This window comes from Lepisosteus platostomus, chromosome 4 (genome assembly GCF_059453375.1).
Source record: "Lepisosteus platostomus isolate fLepPlt1 chromosome 4, fLepPlt1.hap1, whole genome shotgun sequence".
Classification (NCBI taxonomy): domain Eukaryota; kingdom Metazoa; phylum Chordata; class Actinopteri; order Semionotiformes; family Lepisosteidae; genus Lepisosteus; species Lepisosteus platostomus.
Genome location: NC_142614.1, coordinates 9,524,341 through 9,538,424, shown reverse-complemented (window position 1 = coordinate 9,538,424; position 14,084 = coordinate 9,524,341). Strand labels below are relative to the sequence as shown.

Here is a 14,084-nt window from a genome sequence, read left to right as displayed (position 1 = left end):
TGTATCTGTGCCGTAGCAGTGTGTCAGTACAGGGTCTTGGAGGAGTGTATCTGTGCTGTAGTGTCAGTGCAGTGTCTTGGAGGAGTGTATCTGTGCTGTAGCAGTGTGTCAGTACAGTGTCTTGGAGGAGTGTATCTGTGCTGGTGTGTCAGTACAGGGTCTTGGAGGAGTGTATCTGTGCTGTAGTGTCAGTACAGGGTCTTGGAGGAGTGTATCTGTGCTGTAGTGTCAGTACAGTGTCTTGGAGGACTGTATCTGTGCTGTAGTGTCAGTACAGTGTCTTGGAGGACTGTATCTGTGCTGTAGTGTCAGTACAGTGTCTTGGAGGACTGTATCTGTGCTGTAGTGTCAGTACAGGGTCTTGGAGGAGTGTATCTGTGCTGTAGTGTCAGTACAGAGTCTTGGAGGAGTGTATCTGTGCTGTAGCGGTGTGTCAGTACAGGGTCTTAGAGGAGTGTATCTGTGCTGTAGCAGTGTGTCAGTACAGTGTCTTGGAGGAGTGTATCTGTGCTGTAGTATCAGTACAGTGTCTTGGAGGAGTGTATCTGTGCTGTAGTGTCAGTACAGTGTCTTGGAGGAGTGTATCTGTGCTGTAGTGTCAGTACAGTGTCTTGGAGGAGTGTATCTGTGCTGTAGTGTCAGTACAGTGTCTTGGAGGAGTGTATCTGTGCTGTAGTGTCAGTACAGTGTCTTGGAGGAGTGTATCTGTGCTGTAGCAGTGTGTCAGTACAGGGTTTTGGAGGAGTGTATCTGTGCTGTAGTGTCAGTACAGGGTCTCGGAGGAGTGTATCTGTGCTGTAGTGGTGTGTCAGTACAGGGTCTTGGAGGAGTGTATCTGTGCTGTAGCAGTGTGTCAGTACAGGGTCTTGGAGGAGTGTATCTGTGCTGTAGCAGTGTGTCAGTACAGGGTCTTGGAGGAGTGTATCTGTCCTGTAGTGTCAGTACAGTGTCTTGGAGGAGTGTATCTGTGCTGTAGTGTCAGTACAGGGTCTTGGAGGAGTGTATCTGTGCTGTAGTGTCAGTACAGTGTCTTGGAGGAGTGTATCTGTGCTGTAGTGGTGTGTCAGTACAGGGTCTTGGAGGAGTGTATCTGTGCTGTAGCGGTGTGTCAGTACAGTGTCTTGGAGGAGTGTATCTGTGCTGTAGTGTCAGTACAGGGTCTCGGAGGAGTGTATCTGTGCTGGTGTGTCAGTACAGTGTCTTGGAGGAGTGTATCTGTGCTGTAGTGTCAGTACAGGGTCTTGGAGGAGTGTATCTATGCTGTAGTGTCAGTACAGTGTCTTGGAGGAGTGTATCTGTCCTGTAGTGTCAGTACAGGGTCTTGGAGGAGTGTATCTGTGCTGTAGTATCAGTACAGTGTCTTGGAGGAGTGTATCTGTGCTGTAGTGTCAGTACAGGGTCTTGGAGGAGTGTATCTGTGCTGTAGCAGTGTGTCAGTACAGGGTCTTGGAGGAGTGTATCTGTGCTGTAGTGTCAGTACAGGGTCTTGGAGGAGTGTATCTGTGCTGTATTGTGTATTGTACTGTAGCAGCTCTCATTACTTCTGTCTTTCTCTGGTCAGTTACAACATTGCGCTGAGTCATTAACAGAAAAGTATTGTGTTTTTCCTCGTTAAAAGTAATTCGTCACTTTCTGCTGACACAGACCCCCTTCCCATAGACATTTGCATCACAGGTGTGAAACTGGCACGATAACTTCCACACAAGAAGCACTTGGAGGACAGTACAGGGTCTTGGAGGAGTGTATCTGTGCTGTAGCAGTGTGTCAGTACAGGCTTGGAGGAGTGTATCTGTGCTGTAGTGTCAGTACAGGGTCTTGGAGGAGTGTATCTGTCCTGTAGTGGTGTGTCAGTACAGGGTCTTGGAGGAGTGTATCTGTGCTGTAGTGTCAGTACAGGGTCTTGGAGGAGTGTATCTGTGCTGTAGTGTCAGTACAGGGTCTTGGAGGAGTGTATCTGTGCTGTAGTGTCAGTACAGGGTCTTGGAGGAGTGTATCTGTGCTGTAGTGTCAGTACAGGGTCTTGGAGGAGTGTATCTGTGCTGTAGCAGTGTGTCAGTACAGGGTCTTGGAGGAGTGTATCTGTGCTGTAGCAGTGTGTCAGTACAGGGTCTTGGAGGAGTGTATCTGTGCTGTAGTGTCAGTACAGGGTCTTGGAGGAGTGTATCTGTGCTGTAGTATCAGTACAGTGTCTTGGAGGAGTGTATCTGTGCTGTAGTGTCAGTACAGGGTCTTGGAGGAGTGTATCTGTGCTGTAGCAGTGTGTCAGTACAGGGTCTTGGAGGAGTGTATCTGTGCTGTAGCAGTGTGTCAGTACAGTGTCTTGGAGGAGTGTATCTGTGCTGTAGTGTCAGTACAGGGTCTTGGAGGAGTGTATCTGTGCTGTAGCAGTGTGTCAGTACAGGGTCTTGGAGGAGTGTATCTGTGCTGTAGCAGTGTGTCAGTACAGGGTCTTGGAGGAGTGTATCTGTGCTGTAGCAGTGTGTCAGTACAGGGTCTTGGAGGAGTGTATCTGTGCTGTAGCGGTGTGTCAGTACAGGGTCTTGGAGGAGTGTATCTGTGCTGTAGTGTCAGTACAGGGTCTTGGAGGAGTGTATCTGTGCTGTATTGTGTATTGTACTGTAGCAGCTCTCATTACTTCTGTCTTTCTCTGGTCAGTTACAACATTGCGCTGAGTCATTAACAGAAAAGTATTGTGTTTTTCCTCGTTAAAAGTAATTCGTCACTTTCTGCTGACACAGACCCCCTTCCCATAGACATTTGCATCACAGGTGTGAAACTGGCACGATAACTTCCCGGTGGAAGTGCTTCTTGTGTGGAAGCGCTGACCCAGCCCGGCAGACGTGGGCTGAGCTGGGATGGCAGTGACCCGCTTCAGGGGGCGCCAAGCGGAACAACGCAGGGGCACACACTTCCACACCCCGCGGGTCTCAGCAGCTTGAAGTTTGTGTGCGTGTGCTGTAACTGGGCCTGCCGGCGTGCCTGCTGGGCCCGGGAGGGTCCGAGTCCTGGCTCTGGGGAGCAGCTGGGTCCGAGCAGTGCCGGGTCGGGGAGGGGCGCGTGGGAATGTCTTGGATGGCGCTGTGACTCCCTGAGTTTTGCTCCTGATGGGAGAGCTGTGCAGTGCAGTTGTAACAGGCTCCAGTGTATCTGCAGCAGCCAGTCTCGTGACTCCTTTTCCGACCCAAAGGAAGCGATTTTTTTAAGAACTTTATTTTCTTTTCACAAATAAATACAGGGAATCACAAAATAGGAAGCTTTACATTGATATACATACTTAAAACAGAATATATGATCACATCTCGTTACGTTTTGACACGGTAACAGTCACATAGCATCAGTTTATCTTGTTGAGAGGGTCTGTCCACGCGTGCTCTAGGGGCAGGAGTTTGGAGACGCTCCCTGGCCGTGGTGAGCCTGGCCCCTCCTCTCCCGCCCCCCCAGCTCGGCGCCTGCAGCAGGCCAGCCAGCTGTTCAGTGATCCAGTTACACAGCCTGGACCGGGGCCAGCCCCGGCCCTCCGCCTGCGCTGAGCTCACGGCCGGGGCCCTTTTAAGCAGCCCCGGCGTGTTCGTGGGCCGTGACGTCAGGCAGGGGGCGGGCAGGGGGAGGCCGGCTGCCACTTTCTCCACGCTCAGCTTTCCTCCTGTTGTTGTATAACACAGCAATACCAAGGCAGGCCATAGAAGTGTACCCCAAGAAAGGCTTCACACACTGCCATACATGCTCTGTACACACACAGTTCAACACTCTGGACTGACGCTGTTCAGTACAGTATGTATTGCTCTCACTCTGGACTGACAGTGTTCACTACAGTATATAGTGCTCTCACTCTGGACTGACAGTGTTCAGTACAGTATGTAGTGCTCTCTGGACTAACAGTGTTCAGTACAGTATATAGTGCTCTCACTCTGGGCTAACAGTGTTCAGTACAGTATGTAGTGCTCTCACTCTGGACTGACAGTGTTCAGTACAGTATATAGTGCTCTCACTCTGGGCTAACAGTGTTCATTACAGTTTGTATACTGTGCATATACTGTTTCTGTTAAACACTGTGATTGGAGCCTTTCACTCTGGGCTAATGCTGATGCAATGTTATGTAACCTTGATACTCAGATATTAGGGAGTATAACAAAAAACATGATATTGTGCTTCATATCCCATGAGAATTAAAACAGGACAGGGTTTCTGAAACTCAAGCTTTATCACACAAAACACATTGGAGTGTAGAGTGGAGGTATACAAAAGCACATACATCCATTTCTGTTTCAATTAGTCTGTGTGGCTTTGTGTGTGTGTGTGTGTGTGTGTGTGGTCTCCACAGTTCCAGCGAGGAGACCCTCTCTCTTCTGGGCACATGTGGGACTCATGTGTGATTTCTGGAAAGAAAAGCGATCTGAACCCCACCCAGTCGCCTTGGTTTGATCTTGGAACCCGTGAGAGAGAAGCCGGAATTATTGCTTCTCTACAAAAAATGAAATAGCCTAAGAAAAGCTGTGAACGAGAGGAGCCTAATTTGGAGCTCCAAAACTGGGCGCTTTGGTCTGCGAAACACAGGAAGAGCAGGCTTCTCCACACTCGCTTTGAAGCCACATTCCCAGTGGATTTATGGACCAGCTTTGCAACTGCTCAGGATCTGGGAAAATAGAAAACAGGTTTATTGACTTTGTGTCCAATTAATTACATAGGTTCAATGGGACTGGCTGCCTCCTCGGACCAGGTCCCTCTTCAGAAATGAGTGATTCGTTGACCCTAATTAACCAGCGCCCCAACAAACTTTCCAAATGAAATTCATTCAAGAGCCATAATCGAGATTTAAGACAACATCTGATTGCAGATACACTTAGTGCCATCAACAGGCTTTGCAGGCACCAATATCCCAGGACCAGAATCTTGAACCTTTTTAACCCTGAGAGTACAAATGCACACTCCCAACATGTTTTCGATTCATGGTGATACCTTGTAAACACATGTTTTCTGCACATTATATGTTCCATCGCAGCACTGCTCCCGTGATCATAAGATCAGTCTCTCAGTCTGCTAAGGATCCTAATCCGGGCAAGAAGCAAATAGAGTAAACCCACACCACTTGTGCTCTTCAGCTGTTTCGTTCGTCTCATTAGATGCCACAGAGAGGACATTGCACAGTTGCGAGACGAGTGTTGTGCGAGCTGGTGCCAGGTGTGCCCTGGGCCAGCCCCCCTCCGCAGGCTGTGCCAGCCTGACCTTGCAGGTCCTGTTCCACATCTTGGCGTTGGCACCCTCTGTGTTTTTTCCGAAGCCACGCGCCTCCGGGCGTTCTGGTTTCCGCCTGTTCCCATCCTGCTCCTGCCCTTCTGATGCGCCATCATTCTCTCCGAGCGTGTCTGAGCCCGTATCCTCAGCCCGCCTGCCCCCGCCTCTTCTCTCCAGACGGGCATCGGGGCTCAACACGGGCCTCTCCTCTGCCAAAACCGCTCTCCACAGCACCTGTCCGGCAGCCAGCAGCTCCTGCACTTCCGGCGTGTGTGTGCGCGCGCGTGTGCACGCGTGTGCGTTTTTGTATTTCTTTAAGGTTATAACGCAGTGCTGTAGTAAAGGCAGCTGTTTCTTTTGAATGAACCACTGGGCTTCCACGCTCTGTGGAAACTGGAAATTGCCCCCGTGTATTGCACGCCAGCCTGTGATGTCAGCAGCTGGAAAATGAGGTGTTGGTGCATGCTGTATTTTGTGCCTGGTGTTGTGCCCTTACTTTGCCAGGGCTGCTGGTCTCTAACCAGCTGGGGTTCTGAAGAAACTACATGCTGCCTTAAAAAAAAAAAAAGTCGCACTGCAGTTTTGTTATCTGTTTGGCCAATTTTCTTCAGTTCCAACTTGGAAGCACTTTAATAACCATCAGACCTCATCTCAGTCTATAAAAACAAGTCGGGCTGTAAACTGGGGTTCATGTGCAGGTCTCTCTTTCTCTTTGGCTTTCTGTTTTATCACTTGGCTTTGCCGTCTCCCTCCCTCTCCGTATGACAGCCTCCTGCGTTGCGGCACGGAGATCTGAGATCTGACAGCGCTTTGTCTGTCGCAAAACCCAGAGCAGTGCGCCAGCCTGCCCTTGACATTTTGGTGCTGACACATACCAAAAGGTCACAGCCTGCTTATATAGCAGCCCTCTCCCCCACTCCCCATCTCCTGCTCCTGACCTCCTCCCACTCTGTCTGTGACAGGCAGGCAGACAGGCAGACAAACAGGCAGGAGGCGGCCGTGGTGCAGACTTGTCAAGGCAGTGTAGCCTAATTAGAGACCTGTTATCCCGAAAGGCAGACTGAAGCAATTTGTTTCTTCTTGGTTGAGTGTGTGTGTTTTTTATGGCGAACACTTAAAAAGACTTTAGTTTCTCATGTTCAAAACACCACGGGCAGCAGCAGAAAGGGGAGCGTCTGTCCCGCGCAGACGTGGAATGTGGAACGCAGGCTCGTTCGGGCTGGCTCTTTGTTTTGAAGTGGCGAGTGAAGTCCCCCCCCCCCCCTACACACACACCAGGAAAGAGTAGAGCCGGAATGCCGGGGGAATCAAATAAGAAGGGGTTTCTGGAGCACAGAAGGGGGTGGACAACATAAGTAAATCCCAGGAAATGTTGCTGGGCTCTTAAAGCGACAGCAGGAGTTAGGTCTGATCGGCATATAAACGTCACCCAAGTGTCCGCCTGTGGAAGACCGGGCTGCTTAGTTCATGCCGTTTAGAGATCTGCAACACTGGCGTGATATTCTTACTCTTAATCTGGGAAGCCTCAGGTGTTGGAGGAGAGGCGTGGCACTGGGGGTAAAGAGATGCTCAGTGTTGCTGTAGCAGTGCAGGTACCAGCCGGAGGAGTGACGCAGACCGCGCTGTGAACCCCCAGGGGGCTGGGTGAGCCTGCTGGCTCCGGGTGCAGTTCGGGCCCTGGATTCCCGACCTCGCCGGTCTGGTCTTGGCCGTGGTCCTGGCCCACAGTGGACAGGCCCAGCGCCTGCTGATCCCCGGCTTGCCGCGCTGCAGCACCCCCCGGTGGTCGGCCGCGGGAGCCTGTGAGCTGCAGTGCTGTCATGCTTCAAGCCACCTGGATGATGCACCAGTACTCTCCTCACACACCAGCTCTCAGTGGGGAGGAGAACAGAGTGATGAAGCCAGTTCAGAGAGGGGGATTATTAGGAGGCCAGGATTGGTAAAGGCCAGGGGGAAATTTGGCCAGGACACCAGGGTTATACCCCTACTCTTTTATAGAAACACCCTGGGATTTTTAATGACCACAGAGAGTCAGGACCTCGGTTTTACATCTCATCTGCAGGATGGCGCCCGTTTACGGTATAGGGTCCCCGTCACTATACTGGGGCATTAGGACCCACACAGACTGCAGGGTGAGCGCCCCCTGCTGGCCCCACTAACACCTCTTCCAGCAGCAACCTTAGTTTTTCCCCAGAGGTCTCGCATCCAGGTACTGGCCTGCTGAGCTCCAGTGGGCTGCCAGTCGTGAGCTGCAGGGTGATACGACTGCTGGCAATAAACTGGTTAGCAAGAAAAGAAAAGCCAAGCAGGATACTTGCTCGCAAGCCTGCAAAACTATGATCACGAGCCTGAAATCGTCAGCCCCTCCGTGTTGCTGCTGCGGCTGATAAGGCCTGGAGGGGTCAAGCAGTTGTGCAACAGGAGCAAGGCAGCGGTGGAGCCAAATGCGTTGCCCAATTGTTCAGATCTCGCAAAGACGCGCTTTAAGATGTGATGAGCTAGACTCCTGGTATTTGGACCACTTTTAGAGAAAGTGAGGAGTTCCAGAGGAATTCCTACTGTCTCTCACGTTTGCACGGACCTCTTCCAGTCTGCTGCGCGGCAGGGATTTGGTAGCAGCAGCAGGAGCTGGTAAACAGAAGTCTGGGAGGAGGTCAAATTGTAATCTCTCACTTCCACACTCTGATGTGCAAGGATTTGCCAGCTGTCGCGCCTCCCTGCTCCCCAACTTCCCCCTTGCAGCAGCCTCCCTCGCTCATTCCTCGCAGGTGAGGGAGTGCTGGCCGGGGGTCTGTGACTGCGTGTCTGTGGGTGGCTTGGGGAGTTGCTTCCTCATCAGGTGTGCCCGTGACTCAGGTGTGCAGGCCTGTGTAACCAGAGCAGGTGCACGCTTGGGTGTGTGTGTAAACTAGGGTGCTTAAGCCTTGATGCAACCTGAGGTTGTTTTTGGCACAACAGCGCTTTCACCTTCCCGGGAAACTGAACTAAACAGTCCTGGTGCCCGAAGCACAAGTCTGTGGCCAATGTGTCAGTCTGCATGGCCGCAGATTAGCCTTACAGCCTGGCCTGATGCTCTTCCAGAGTGTGACGGCCCTCCCACTGGTGCACACAGTCGACTGATCTGACAGGACCGAGGTGACTTCTGAAAGACTGCAGGGGGGGTTCCTACAGCCAGGTGATTCAGGAGAAGGTTGTGCAGTGAGTGGTCAGCGTGTAGAGGACACAGCGGGCAGAGGAGATATCCGCCTCTGCCTGTTGAGTGTAGCTGGCGGAATGAGGGAGCCTCGGGGCTGCGTGCCAGTGTGCTTGTGCAAGCTGGCGCGCGTAGCAGATCTGTCGGGGTGTGCTGGCAGCCGAGGGTGCCCTTCAGGAGAGGGTTTTGGGGTGCTAGGGAACTTAAGCTGCAGGAAGGCTCTGCTGAGCTCTGAGTGCCGTTGTCCCTTTGCTGTTTGGTTCCACAGACGCCGATCGGCACGAGCCTTTGTTGGCAGATGGAGCGAATTGATTAGGACTGTGGGCGATTCTGCTCAACTAGGCATCTCCTTTTGTTTGAGCTGGAGTGCACAGGCCCTGGGAGTGTGCGAGCAGCCTGGTTATTCTGGGGTGCCGGGCAGCGGCAGTGCTGTGGCGTGTTCACAGCCCTGGGGAGCGGAAGAGAGCTGTGCGCTCACTCCAGCGGGACTGACTAACACCTGACTCAGGGCTCTCTCTCCCACAGCCCGAGGGCAGGCCTGCTCAGGCACAGATCGCTCTGTTCATGACACACACAGCCTGCAAGTTAGAGTGAAGTGTGTTCAGTATCTCAGTGTCGGAGTGCTGGGCTGCAGTGTGTTCAGTATCTCAGTGTCGGAGTGCTGGACTGCAGTGTGTCAGTATCAGTGTCAGAGTGCTGGGCTGCAGTGTGTTCAGTATCTCAGTGTCAGAGTACTAGACTGCAGTGTGTTCAGTATCTCAGTGTCTGGGTGCTGGACTGCAGTGTGTTCAGTATCTCAGTGTCAGAGTACTGGACTGCAGTGTGTCAGTATCACCATGTCTGGGTGCTGGGCTGCAGTGTGTCAGTATCTCAGTGTCCGGGTGCTGGACTGCAGTGTGTCAGTATCTCACTGTCAAGAGTACTGGACTGCAGTGTGTCAGTGTCAGAGTGCTGGGCTGCAGTGTGTCAGTATCTCAGTGTCTGGGTGCTGGGCTGCAGTGTGTCAGTATCTCAGTGTCTGGGTGCTGGGCTGCAGTGTGTTCAGTATCACCATGTCTGGGTGCTGGGCTGCAGGGTGTTCAGTATCTCAGTGTGAGAGTGCTGGACTGCAGTGTGTCAGTATCTCAGTGTCTGGGTGCTAGGCTGCAGTGTGTTCAGTATCTCAGTGTCAGAGTACTGGACTGCAGTGTGTCAGTATCTCAGTTTCAGAGTGCTGGGCTGCAGTGTGTCAGTATCTCAGTGTCAGAGTGCTGGGCTGCAGTGTGTTCAGTATCACTGTGTCAGAGTGCTGGGCTGCAGTGTGTCAGTATCTCAGTGTCAGAGTACTGGACTGCAGTGTGTTCAGTATCACTGTGTCAGAGTGCTGGGCTGCAGTGTGTTCAGTATCTCAGTGTCTGGGTGCTGGACTGCAGTGTGTTCAGTATCTCAGTGTCAGAGTGCTGGACTGCAGTGTGTTCAGTATCTCAGTGTCAGAGTGCTGGGCTGCAGTGTGTCAGTATCTCAGTGTCAGAGTGCTGGGCTGCAGTGTGTCAGTATCTCAGTGTCTGGGTGCTGGGCTGCAGTGTGTTCAGTATCACTGTGTCTGGGTGCTGGGCTGCAGTATGTCAGTATCTAAGTGTCCGGGTGCTGGGCTGCAGTGTGTTCAGTATCTCTGTGTCAGAGTGCTGGACTGCATTGTGTTCAGTATCACTGTGTGTGGGTGCTGGGCTGCAGTGTGTTCAGTATCTCAGTGTCTGGGTGCTGGGCTGCAGTGTGTTCAGTATCTCAGTGTGAGAGTGCTGGACTGCAGTGTGTCAGTATCTCAGTGTCAGAGTGCTGGACTGCAGTGTGTTCAGTATCTCAGTGTGAGAGTGCTGGACAGCAGTGTGTCAGTATCTCAGTGTGAGAGTGCTGGACTGCAGTGTGTCAGTATCTCAGTGTCAAGAGTGCTAGGCTGCAGTGTGTTCAGTATCACTGTGTCAGAGTGCTGGACTGCAGTGTGTTCAGTATCTCAGTGTCAGAGTGCTGGACTGCAGTGTGTTCAGTATCTCAGTGTCTGGGTGCTGGGCTGCAGTGTGTTCAGTATCACTGAGTCTGGGTGCTGGGCTGCAGTGTGTTCAGTATCACCATGTCTGGGTGCTGGGCTGCAGTGTGTCAGTATCTAAGTGTCCGGGTGCTGGACTGCAGTGTGTTCAGTATCTCAGTGTCAGAGTGCTGGGCTGCAGTGTGTTCAGTATCACTGAGTCTGGGTGCTAGGCTGCAGTGTGTCAGTATCTCAGTGTCCGGGTGCTGGACTGCAGTGTGTCAGTATCTCAGTGTCAAGAGTACTGGACTGCAGTGTGTCAGTGTCAGAGTGCTGGGCTGCAGTGTGTCAGTATCTCGGTGTCAGAGTGCTGGGCTGCAGTGTGTTCAGTATCACTGTGTCAGAGTGCTGGACTGCAGTGTGTTCAGTATCACTGTGTCAGAGTACTAGACTGCAGTGTGTCAGTATCTCAGTGTCAGAGTGCTGGGCTGCAGTGTGTCAGTATCTCAGTGTCAGAGTGCTGGGCTGCAGTGTGTCAGTATCTCAGTGTCAGAGTGCTGGACTGCAGTGTGTTCAGTATCACTGTGTCAGAGTACTAGACTGCAGTGTGTCAGTATCTCAGTGTCAGAGTGCTGGGCTGCAGTGTGTCAGTATCTCAGTGTCAGAGTCCTGGGCTGCAGTGTGTCAGTATCACGGTGTCAGAGTGCTAGGCTGCAGTGTGTCAGTATCTCAGTGTCAAGAGTGCTAGGCTGCAGTGTGTCAGTATCTCAGTGTCAAGAGTGCTGGGCTGCAGTGTGTCAGTATCTCAGTGTCAAGAGTGCTAGGCTGCAGTGTGTCAGTATCTCAGTGTCAAGAGTGCTGGGCTGCAGTGTGTCAGTATCTCAGTGTCAGAGTGCTGGGCTGCAGTGTGTCAGTATCTCAGTGTCAGAGTGCTGGGCTGCAGTGTGTCAGTATCTCAGTGTCAAGAGTGCTAGGCTGCAGTGTGTTCAGTATCACTGTGTCAGAGTGCTGGACTGCAGTGTGTTCAGTATCTCAGTGTGAGAGTGCTGGGCTGCAGTGTGTCAGTATCTCAGTGTCAGAGTGCTGGACTGCAGTGTGTCAGTATCTCGGTGTCAGAGTGCTGGGCTGCAGTGTGTCAGTATCACTGTGTCTGGGTGCTGGGCTGCAGTGTGTCAGTATCTCAGTGTCTGGGTGCTGGGCTACAGTGTGTTCAGTGCTCAGTTTTCTCTCTCGGTGTCTCGGGGACACCAGGGCAGTGCGGTGAGACATGACCCTGGTGGTATTTGCTGGGTTTGTCACTTCCCACACAGTGACATTTACGTCTGAGGTGAGACTTCGAGCTCTTGACGAGCTAACTTGCATTTCTGAAGTTGCTTTTTGTGTTTGAATGCCAGTGATGCATGGCCTCTTAAAAAAATCCTGTGGTCCAGAGTCGAGACACATGGATATTAACTCCATGAGGAAAGTGCAGCATCATGGTAACACGGTAGTGAAATCGGTGTAAAAACACAGTAAAGTGCAGTCAAGCACAGTGAAATCTGTAAAGATTTGTGTAGTATTGTATAAGAAAACATTTAAATTATTATAAAAACACTATAAAAGTTCGCTAAAGCACATGGAAATTGTTTCTCAGCTTCATTACCATCTTGTAGCTTGATTTGAGTGAAGATCCCAGTGGCTGTTCCTGAGGGTTGGGTGTAATCCCAGTGTCCTGGTGAGATCCCACTCCGTTCTGCGCAGTCTGGCCTTCCTGCAGTGCCGCTTCGCTCAGTTTCTGCCTGTGTGTCCCCCTGGGGTGAGCTGGGTCCCCCCCCCCGTGTGCTCAGTTTCCTCCTCAGCGCTGTGCCTGTGCAGCGTTCAGCCAGGCTGCTTCCATTTGGGTAACTGGGGCAGCCTGGAGCCCGGGCCGCCTGGGGTGGCGGAGGGCAGGAAGTGATGGGTAAGTGGAAAGTCATGATAAAGTTTGCCAGGAAATCAGATTGACGAGGTAGAGGGGAGGGGGGGTTAGCGTAGTGAACGATATCAGCCCCGCCCAGCCACCACAGCAGGTGTGCTGCTTGTGAGAAAGCGTGTGTGTGTCAGAAAGTGTGTGGGTCCGGCGCGTGAGGAAGGTGGAATTGTAGTGGGGGCGTCCTGGAAAAATGCTCGACGGAACAAAGTCCTGCTTCCTGCAAAAAGGGGAAAAAATCTTCCTGTCGAGTTTCCCCGTCTCTCCTTCTCTCGCTCTCTGGTTCACGCTCTCTGGTCCAGGCAGGGGGACCGGCAGGTGAAAGGCTTGCTCCGTGGATGGGCTGGCGTTCCTACAGAACACAGGCGGAGGACTAGAGGGCACAGCCTCCAGAGTTTGCGTGTTTCAGAAACAGAGGGTCCTGCAAACCTCCGCCTGCTGAGGGCAGAACGAAGGAACTTGATCTCTTCAGCTTCAGCCGCGGGCCGCGGGAACTGAGGTGTTTGAGGGGATGACCCCCCGCGAGGATCGGTGAGCTCAACGCGGGGTCTCACCGGAAACCTGCCCTTCCGTTTCAGAATGCGCTGACTGAGCCAGGAAGATGTTGCTCCGCTGAAAGGCAGAGAGAGCGAGAAGGACAGAGAGAGAGAGTGGCGTCCCATCTCTCCCAAGATCACCTGTCCAGGTAAGTCCGGCGCGGAGAGCAGATCTCTGTTTCCCGAAGACTCGGTCTTCGCTGCCTTTGGGCTGGAGTGGGTATTGGGTTTTGCTGTTGTTCCTGCCCCCGTGTGTGACCTGCTGGAGAGCTGGTGTTTGTGCAGTATCCGGAGGAGGAGAGAGAACGGAGGGAGCCAGGAGAGGAGGGGACAGGAGGAGTGTGTGAGGGAGGAGGAGGGGACACGTCAGTGTCTGGAGGCTGGCCTGTTTCTCTACAGCTTGAGGACTCTCCCTGGGCTGTTTTCACAGCACGTTTAGGAGCAGGTGTAGCAGGACAGACAGCTGCCCGACAGAGAAGGGGACATGAGCATCTCAGGGAAAACAGGGTCTTCCATCGGGGAGAGGAGGAGACAAAGGGAGCAGAGAGGACAGGAGGAACGGGAGAGGTAAGGAGGGAGGGACGGGAGTGAAGAGGGAAGGGGAGGAGGTGAGAGGAGAGGGGGACAGGAGTGAAGGTGGAATGAGAGGAGGTGAGAGGAGAGGGGGACAGGAGTGAAGGTGGAGTGAGAGGAGGTGAGAGGAGAGGGGGACAGAGGTGAAGGAAGAAGGAGAGGAGGTATGAGGAGAGGGGGACAGGAGGGGAAGAGGTGGAGTGAGAGGAGAGGGGGACAGGAGTGAAGGAGGAAGGAGAGGTGGGGAGAGGAGGACAGGAGTGAAGGGGGAAGGAGGAGGTGAGAAGAGAGGGGGACAGGAGCAGAAGAGGGAAGGAGAGGAGGTGAGTGGAGAAGGGGACAGGAGAAGAGATGGAGGTGAGAGGAGTGGGGGACAGGAGGAGAAGAGATATAGGGAGAGGAGGTGAGAGGAGTGGGGGACAGGAGGGGAAGAGATATAGGGAGAGGAGGTGAGAGGAGAAGAGACACAGAAGTGGAGGGAGAGGAGGTGAGAGGGGAGGTGGATAGAGAAGAGGTGGAGGGAGAGGAGGTGAGAGGAGCGAGGAGGCGAGAAATGAATGTGGGCTCTGAGGGCAGAGCTATACAGATCAGCAGGGTAGA

The 14,084-nt window shown here is 52.8% G+C and overlaps 1 protein-coding gene across 8 annotated transcripts in view; it reads left to right on the top strand.

Annotated features, from left to right (window-relative positions):
• kdm6ba (lysine (K)-specific demethylase 6B, a) overlaps window positions 1-14,084 on the top strand; it is a 119,717-nt gene that overhangs the window by 62,410 nt on the left and 43,223 nt on the right. For 7 of the 8 annotated variants that reach the window (XM_088628267.1, XM_088628273.1, XM_088628263.1 and 4 more), the window contains one exon: window positions 12,954-13,060. The gene's annotated coding sequence lies outside the window, so the exon portion shown is untranslated. Of the gene's footprint in view, window positions 1-12,953; window positions 13,061-13,341; window positions 13,479-14,084 lie in introns of all 8 variants that reach the window. The other variant, XM_088628269.1, reaches the window with a different exon arrangement.